The sequence below is a fragment of the Leuciscus leuciscus genome (genome assembly GCF_965113295.1).
Source record: "Leuciscus leuciscus genome assembly, chromosome: 2".
Lineage (NCBI taxonomy): Eukaryota > Metazoa > Chordata > Actinopteri > Cypriniformes > Leuciscidae > Leuciscus > Leuciscus leuciscus.
In genome coordinates this window covers 8,976,833-8,984,464 of record NC_138726.1, presented here as the reverse complement: position 1 = coordinate 8,984,464, position 7,632 = coordinate 8,976,833, and the positions used below count along the sequence as shown (strand labels likewise).

Sequence of the window (7,632 nt, the reverse complement as noted above, 5' to 3'; positions counted from 1 at the left end):
TCCTTTCTATGTTTTTAAGCCTGTTTGGTTTCTAAAAGAAACAACGAGACGCATTGTGGGATACACGTACATTGATGTGGAGGACAATGCCGTTTTTCTTCAGTTATAGGCTATATAAATGTGGCCTACTCCATTAAAACATCTATCTATCTATCTATCTATCTATCTATCTATTCAGAATAATATCAAATATTTTGTATAGTATACTTTTTAATATATATGTAATTGTTTGATCAAAATGGATATGCAGTAATCCTTGTATTGCATTTGCAATAATTAGGGATATAAAATAGATATTTGATAGGAGTGTAACGATATCCTCATGTTACGATTCGATATATCACGATACTGACCTTTTTATGATATTATTTTGATACTCCAAGACATGGTAAAAGGTTAACAAAAATGTTACTGTTGATTAAAATGCTAAATTTGGTATTACATCTGTTGTGGAAATGAATACTTGGACTTGGTGCTGATAAGTTAACCCAATGCACAGGACGACGGTGACACCAGAACAAAAATATTCATGATTCTGAAGCTGAAAATACAGAACGAATATGCCTGCACTCTGTCACTGACTAGATGTATTTAAAATAATGTAGGCCAGTTTTTACTGGTAACAGAAGACATTTGGCAAATATTCCTCCATTGTATTATTATACATTATATTTTAATGCAGAACTGACACTTAAACTCTGTAAACCTGAATTATTTCTCACACAGTATTTTTCATTTTGGGTAAACTATACACTATAGATTAAACCATATCCACGATATATTGTTGCATTTTTGTTTTGTGACACGGTATGTTTTAGCAATGTGTTACTGTACATGTAAACAGAAAATATTCCATGCCATAGATATTTATGAAATAGACTTGTATGTCTGTCAGATTTTGATAATTGAATGGATCATTTTGCATGTGATTGCTCACATGATGAAAGAATGTTTAAGAGTTATTATGACAGTTTTACTGAGAATCAGGAGCGAGTTACCGTGCAAATTCTAGACAATTCTGCACACTTGCCAAAATGTGTAATTTGAAACTTTTTAAAATGTGATGTGAACAAGGAACTAGATCTGAACTTACTGTTTTGAGAAATATAGTTGAGAGAACATTAAATATAGTTTTATATAATTAAATATATTTGTGTTATTATAATAATAATGTAATTATAATAATTATATACAAAAAATGCTATACAAAAAAAACCTGAATTGAATTCACGTTTATACATGTATTATTAATAATTGAAAAACACGTAACTTAAAATCAGCACGAAACAGAAGTTGCTATAGTCTTTTCTTCCAGATTGTGACGTATATCCAGGTGAAACGAACAAGCACAAATGTAGGGCAGCACTTAATTTTGTCCATGGGGAATTGATTGGATGCTGTGGTTTGCTATTTGTGGATCTTATGTGAGTGACAGGTTATTGCCCCATCCTCGCACCCCCTTCATCAGAGAGATGTCACTGCAAGTTATTTTGAATATTATGGATTTAAAATAAATGATGTGTACGGATAAATCATTTATAATAAATACTGCAATAGGCTTATTCCATAAAAAAACATATACAGTATATATATATATATACACACACACTACCGTTCAAAAGTTTGGGGTCAGTAAGATTTTTTTATGTTTTTAAAAGAAGTATATTCTGCTCACCAAGGCTGCATTTATCTGATAAAAAAAAAAAACAGTAATATTGTGAAATATTATGACAATTTAAAATGACTGTTTTCTATTTTAATATATTTTAAACTGTAATTTATTCCTGTGGTCAAAGCTGAATTTTCAGCATCATTACTCCAGTCTTCAGTGTCACATGATCCTTCACAAATCATTCTAATATGATGATTTGATGCTCAAGAAACATTCATTATTATTATCAATGTTGAAAACAGTTGTGAACAATTTTTTTTCAAAATTCTTTGATGAATAGAAAGTTCAAAAGAACAGCATTTATTTAAAATAGAATATTTTCTAACATTATAAATGTCTTTACTGTAACTTGATAAATAAAAATTGTAAATTGATAATAATCATAAATGTTTCTTGAGCATCAAATCATCATATTAGAATGATTTCTGAAGGATCATGTGACACTGAAGACTGGAGTAATGATGCTTAAAATTCAGCTTTGATCACAGGAATAAATTACACTTTACTGTATATTCACATAAAAAACAGCTGTTTTAAATTGGAATAATATGTTACAATATTACGTTTTTTGTTTGTATTTTTAATCAAATAAATGCAGCCTTGGTGAGCAGAAGATACTTCTTTTAAAAACATTAAAAATCTTACTGACCCCAAACTTTTGAACGGTAGTATATATATATATATATATATATATATATATATACCTATATGTATATATATATATATATATATATATATATATATATATATATATATACATACATTTTGATTTCATGGTGACTTTACTAGAAAGTCAATATATTCTAGATAATATCTGGATAATTTGCTTTGGCTTTTATTGCCGTAACAATATAAAAGCCAGTTATTTGACTTTGGAAATGACATGCTGCAATACTTCACCACAAAATTCCTCGTCAGGTCGACCAAACGACCCCTGGCTTACTAAAGAGAACCAGTTCAGTGACTCCCAAAGGAAGTGCCACAACATTGCACGCTGACGTCATCACTGACTGCCACGAGGTGAGGTGAGACCGCAGCACGACTCTCAAGTCATCCGCCGAGCTGACACGTAGATCGCGTTAAAATACAACTGTACTCGTTTGACATAATATGAGTGAAAATGGGCACAGTCTCACGAGTTTCCCAGTGAGCACAGCTTGGGATTTATATCGTTGGGTATATATATATATATATATATATATATATATATATATATATATATATATATATATATATATATATATATATATTGTTATATTACTTGATAATAAACCACATCTATGCAAAACGCATTCTTTATTTCTATTCTCTTTATAATAGGCTACTTGAAAACGCTAATAAATGTTGTCAATACTCAGAAACCCTAGTTCACAGCATCCTTTACTAACAGAGCTTATTTATAAATAAAAAATAACATTATAATAAAAACTAAAAGCCATAGAAAAGCATGTATATGAGATTTAACGTTGGGAGTATTTTTTGACATTTCAAAGAATTTCTGTCCCCATAATAATAGATTTACTACGAGAGCAGGTCGCGCCTTCTTACATCCGCATTTGAAGTTCTGAACATCAGTCATGTAACCTTCCGCCTGCGGTAGAAGTGCTGAGGCTGGGACCGCCGCCATTTTGAATGTCTGGTCCGTTCCTCCTTCCGTCGATTGAGAAGATTGCACTTGTTTTCTGGTATCGTAACGGCTGGTGAGTCGAACCTTATTTTAACAGTTTAAACGATTTCATTTACGACTTGTACGTTCTGAGCTGTCAAGCCGCTCGGTTTTATTCGGGTTAGCTAGTTTTGACTCTGTTCTGCATAGGAAGTGGAGCGCACAGGCTAAAGCTAAAGCAGCTCGCGAGCCTCTCGCTCGGTGGCGGCGCTCTGCGCGTGCACCGGGACGCTGTCATACGCTCGAGCGCTAACGGTCGCCGCTCACTAAACTATCATTCTCGCTGTATTTCCACAACGACGTTCCGCTACAAGGCGTGAAATTCCAATTACACTGTAGTTTATGAACGTTTCAGTTGGTTTAAAGTAGAGGTGTGTGTTTAATCCTCCGTCAAACCGACGCTCAATTTGAGGCCTGACGAGATTCCAGTCAGTTAGCAACGGACACGCAGCACTTCATTCACCGACATTACGAAGGAATAACAGCGGTACTTAATACTTAGTAAGGAGTGATAATATTCGTGAAAAGCACTGAAATGTACCCGTTTTTTAACCATAGCGTAATGTCGTTTCATCTCAGTGTTTATCATTTAGCTTAGCACTAATGGCTTGACGTTATAGCGCAAGGGGATGGGTCTAGAAACATAACCTTAAACAATTTCTCTGAATACGACAAATAAAACAGTCAGGGTGGAAATGAAGTAGTGGTAAAGGTCAAGAATACGAGGTGTATGATGCCACTTGTGTGTGTTTTAGACTTGTTTAGTCACCAGGTGGTTTTGAGAGAGATGTGAAATCGTTCTTGATGTTGTAACTTACTCTATAGTATGTTGTTAATGCTGTTTAAAGTGTTGTCTCTCTCATATCTTTACACCCGTTTGCTTGTGGTGCATATGAATGACGTGTTGGCATCTCTTCATTGTGATTGTGGAGTAAGGTTACAGAAATAAAGGAAGTGATCGTCTGTAAACGTGTCCTCCCAGTCACTGCTGCAGTTTGCATGATTCCTGGCTTAGATTTGCATTCTCTGTCCACGCCAAGAGTTTTCTTTTGTCCGTTTTTTTTTTTTTTTTTTGGTTAATGAATAATTTAAAGGTTGCAACTAAGAATTAATTTTCAATCTATTATTAGACTATTAAAGGTTTAGTTCTCCCAAAAATTATCCCACAATCTACTCACCCTCACGCCATCCTAGGTGTGTATGACTTGCCTCTTTCTGCCAAAAAATATCCTGGTTCTTCCCAGCTTTATAATGGGAGTGAATGGTACTAGATATTTTGAAGCCCAAAAAAGCCTCCACCCCTCGTAAAAGTAAGCCATACGGCTCCAGGGGGTTATTAAAGGCCTTCTGAAGTGAACGGATGCATTTTTGTAAGAAAAATATCCATATTTATAACTTTATAAACTATAATCACTAGCTTTCGGTTTCAGCCATACCCAAGCCGATTTCTGGCGGAAGAGTGACCTTTGACCTGACGTGTGACATAGGATGTAGGAGTAGCGTAAGCTTAGGTGAGAGTCGACTCCTTTTGCGCTTCAACAGGGCAGGGCATCAGACTTAAGCTACTCCGACATTTCCGACTAAATTAAACTCCGACGACATTTCTTTTTTTTTAATTCTCGTTTTAGACTTTAGACAAATTTTTGACTGGTGTTTTGTTTTGCTCTATCCTCTGCGCTTCCGCAGTCGTCAATACGTCAGGGTCCGAGTTCAATCTTCGGCCGGAACTCTGGAAGCCAGTGATTATAGTTTATACATTTTATTTATACTTAAAAATAGCCACAACTTCTCCATGAATCTTTCAAAACGTTGCATTCAAACATTTTCCTTATCAAAATATTTAATTTACAAATGGAAAAAAAGCCCAACATAAATAAAATGCTAAGAATTAAATGTCCATGATTGCTGTTCACGGTCACTATTTTTGATCTACAACAGCATTTGCTTACAGGTGTGTGAGTCTTGAAATGTTCATTCAGCAGATTAAAGTGGTTGCTTGAATATATATCTGAATGATAGTCAAAACTGTATTGTAAATCGGGTAACCATACTGACAGTATAAAAGATAGTGGTGTCCATAACACCAGGAAGTTTGTTTACATTTGACTGGACGTTATTCAATAAATGTGTCCAATCACGAGTTTATTCATCAGGTATTTTAAATAACAACTGCTTTAAAAGTGCAGAGAGTTCCAGATCTTCGGATGAGTGCAACTCATCATAAGATGAGATTCTCATCAGTGGAGTTGACAGTTTTTTTTTTATACTGTAAAATAATGGACAGCGCAAGCCGTTTTTGCCATTCTTTACATTGAATTAGTATCCTTTTCAAATGTTGATAAGAGTCCCACACTTAAACATTTGGTTTGTTTGTTCTCATACTTTTATCTTCATAACGTTACTGTAGACCTTTATCCAAAGCAGCACTGGTTTACTGGGGCAGGCCTCCAGCAGCGGTATGTTACTAGTATATTGATGCTACTAGTATTTTTATTTATTTATTTATTATTACTACCAAATAATCTACTAGTATCTTTTTCAATTTCATGTGCAAATATTTATTAGATGCTAGTACTTATTCCATTAGTAACTAGCATCAATTCAGTCTGGTTATGCTTTGCTACTTAATTACTAGTAACTAGTGATGCACTGAAATTTTGGTTTCAGCCAAAATCGTTTTGAAGGGCTGAATCATTGATTTTAACAGTCAGTGCTTCTCCGTTGATGCATTTTGACTCCGTTAATGTCTATTTTGTGCTCACCATGTGGATTTCATGTAGACATATCAGCAGTGTGGGCGCACTTCACCATGACCAAAAATGAAGCTGAAGCTCGTTGCCGAAGAACTTTAATTCCACTGGTTTATCACCTGAGAATGCAACAGCTTGAACGGCATACTGAGTCCAATTACCCAAATTTAGTGACTGAAACTTTTTTTTGGTGAAATGAACTTTTCTGTCACTGTTTAAAACTGTTCTGAAAGTCTGTTTGCCATATATCTTCTTCCTTAAACTGATTTGGTGATACCATTTCTATTTGGTTTTTAAGCACTGCTTATTGAAACTTGTTCTCCAGGTCGTCTCCTTGGGGGTTTGCCTTTTTTTTTTTTGCTCTTCTCCTGGTTGCTAAGCACAGCTTCCATGTGATCAGACGTGACTCTCTGGAGGCAGGTGTGAGATAAAACCTAGCTCGGCTATATGTTGAAACCGAGATCATTATATTTGGTCTTGTTACCTGAATTCAGCTCTCTTAGGCTCACAGTTTAAATGATTTAGAAAAATGATGTTCATGTTGTCATTATCATAATCTGGCACAATATTACCATATAGCTACAACATATACCTTTAGGTTCTTGGATTATCATGTTATTGTCCCAGATTAGTACATATGGTAAAATATTATTGTAACACGTGCCGGAATACAACCGTTTTTGTGGTTTTGGCCGATTCTTGTCATTTAGCTAAACAGATTGAATTCTAGAGTCAGATTTTATCAGCAAACTCTTCGGCGTTTTCACACCTGAAAGTCCGCATCAAGGTCCGAACCAAAGTTCATGTTTTGATACATTTGATACATTCGGTTAGTTTTGGTTTCACATTGCAATTATGCGAGCGCACTAAAGAACTTTACATGACATGCTTGCGTCATCATCTATGTGGGCTGCATCATGACATTGATTGGTTTGTAAACGGACGTGCGTCTGATGTCAGCATGTTGTCAATTCGGCGGGTAACTTTGACAAGAATGAATGAACAGACGCATATCGTTGCCACTATACTGTTATTGTTACGCCATTACTGCCTGCAGCACCAACTGCAGAAGACTGCAAGCAATCCTGCGAGAACCACCGTAACTTCCTGTAAATGGTCTGAAAGTCCGAACCATACAGAAAATGCTTTCACACTAGAAACGAACCAAACCTTTGTTCAGTTTGATCCAGACCGAGACTACCTCTTTTCATCTGACCAAATTTCGTCTGGTCCGGGGGAGGTTTCACACCTGTAATTTTGATTCGGATCAAACTGAAAAGTCAGAAAACAAGGTAGGTGAGAAAGGGCCCTTAAACTGTCTATTCAAAGCTGAAAGGCTTCCCCAGTGCAACAGAACTCTTAACATCACCAGTTTACCAGAGTCTCCCCAAGTTTGCAGTTATATGCCTTTGGCAGGAGACCCACAGTGGAACAATACTCTTTTTATCCCAGGTCTGGGACGTATGGTCACGTAAGGCTGACCACGGAGAAAGTATTTTGCTCTTGAAGTATAAAGCTTCCCCACCTAGGGTCACCTTAAGCCC

At 35.7% G+C, this 7,632-nt stretch overlaps 2 protein-coding genes across 4 annotated transcripts in view; one reads left to right on the top strand and one right to left on the bottom strand.

Moving 5' to 3' along the window:
* znf821 (zinc finger protein 821) overlaps positions 1-1,006 on the bottom strand; it is a 17,505-nt gene extending 16,499 nt beyond the window's left edge. Inside the window, exon 1 of one of the 2 annotated variants that reach the window (XM_082161327.1) lies at positions 1-1,006. This exon is cut by the window's left edge and continues 961 nt beyond it. The gene's annotated coding sequence lies outside the window, so the exon portion shown is untranslated. The other variant, XM_082161328.1, reaches the window with a different exon arrangement.
* A 2,225-nt stretch (positions 1,007-3,231) lies between these two features.
* Positions 3,232-7,632, top strand: part of ap1g1 (adaptor related protein complex 1 subunit gamma 1) — a 30,722-nt gene continuing 26,321 nt past the window's right edge. For both annotated transcript variants that reach the window (XM_082161308.1, XM_082161307.1), the window contains exon 1: positions 3,232-3,372. The gene's annotated coding sequence lies outside the window, so the exon portion shown is untranslated. The remainder of the gene's footprint in view (positions 3,373-7,632) is intronic.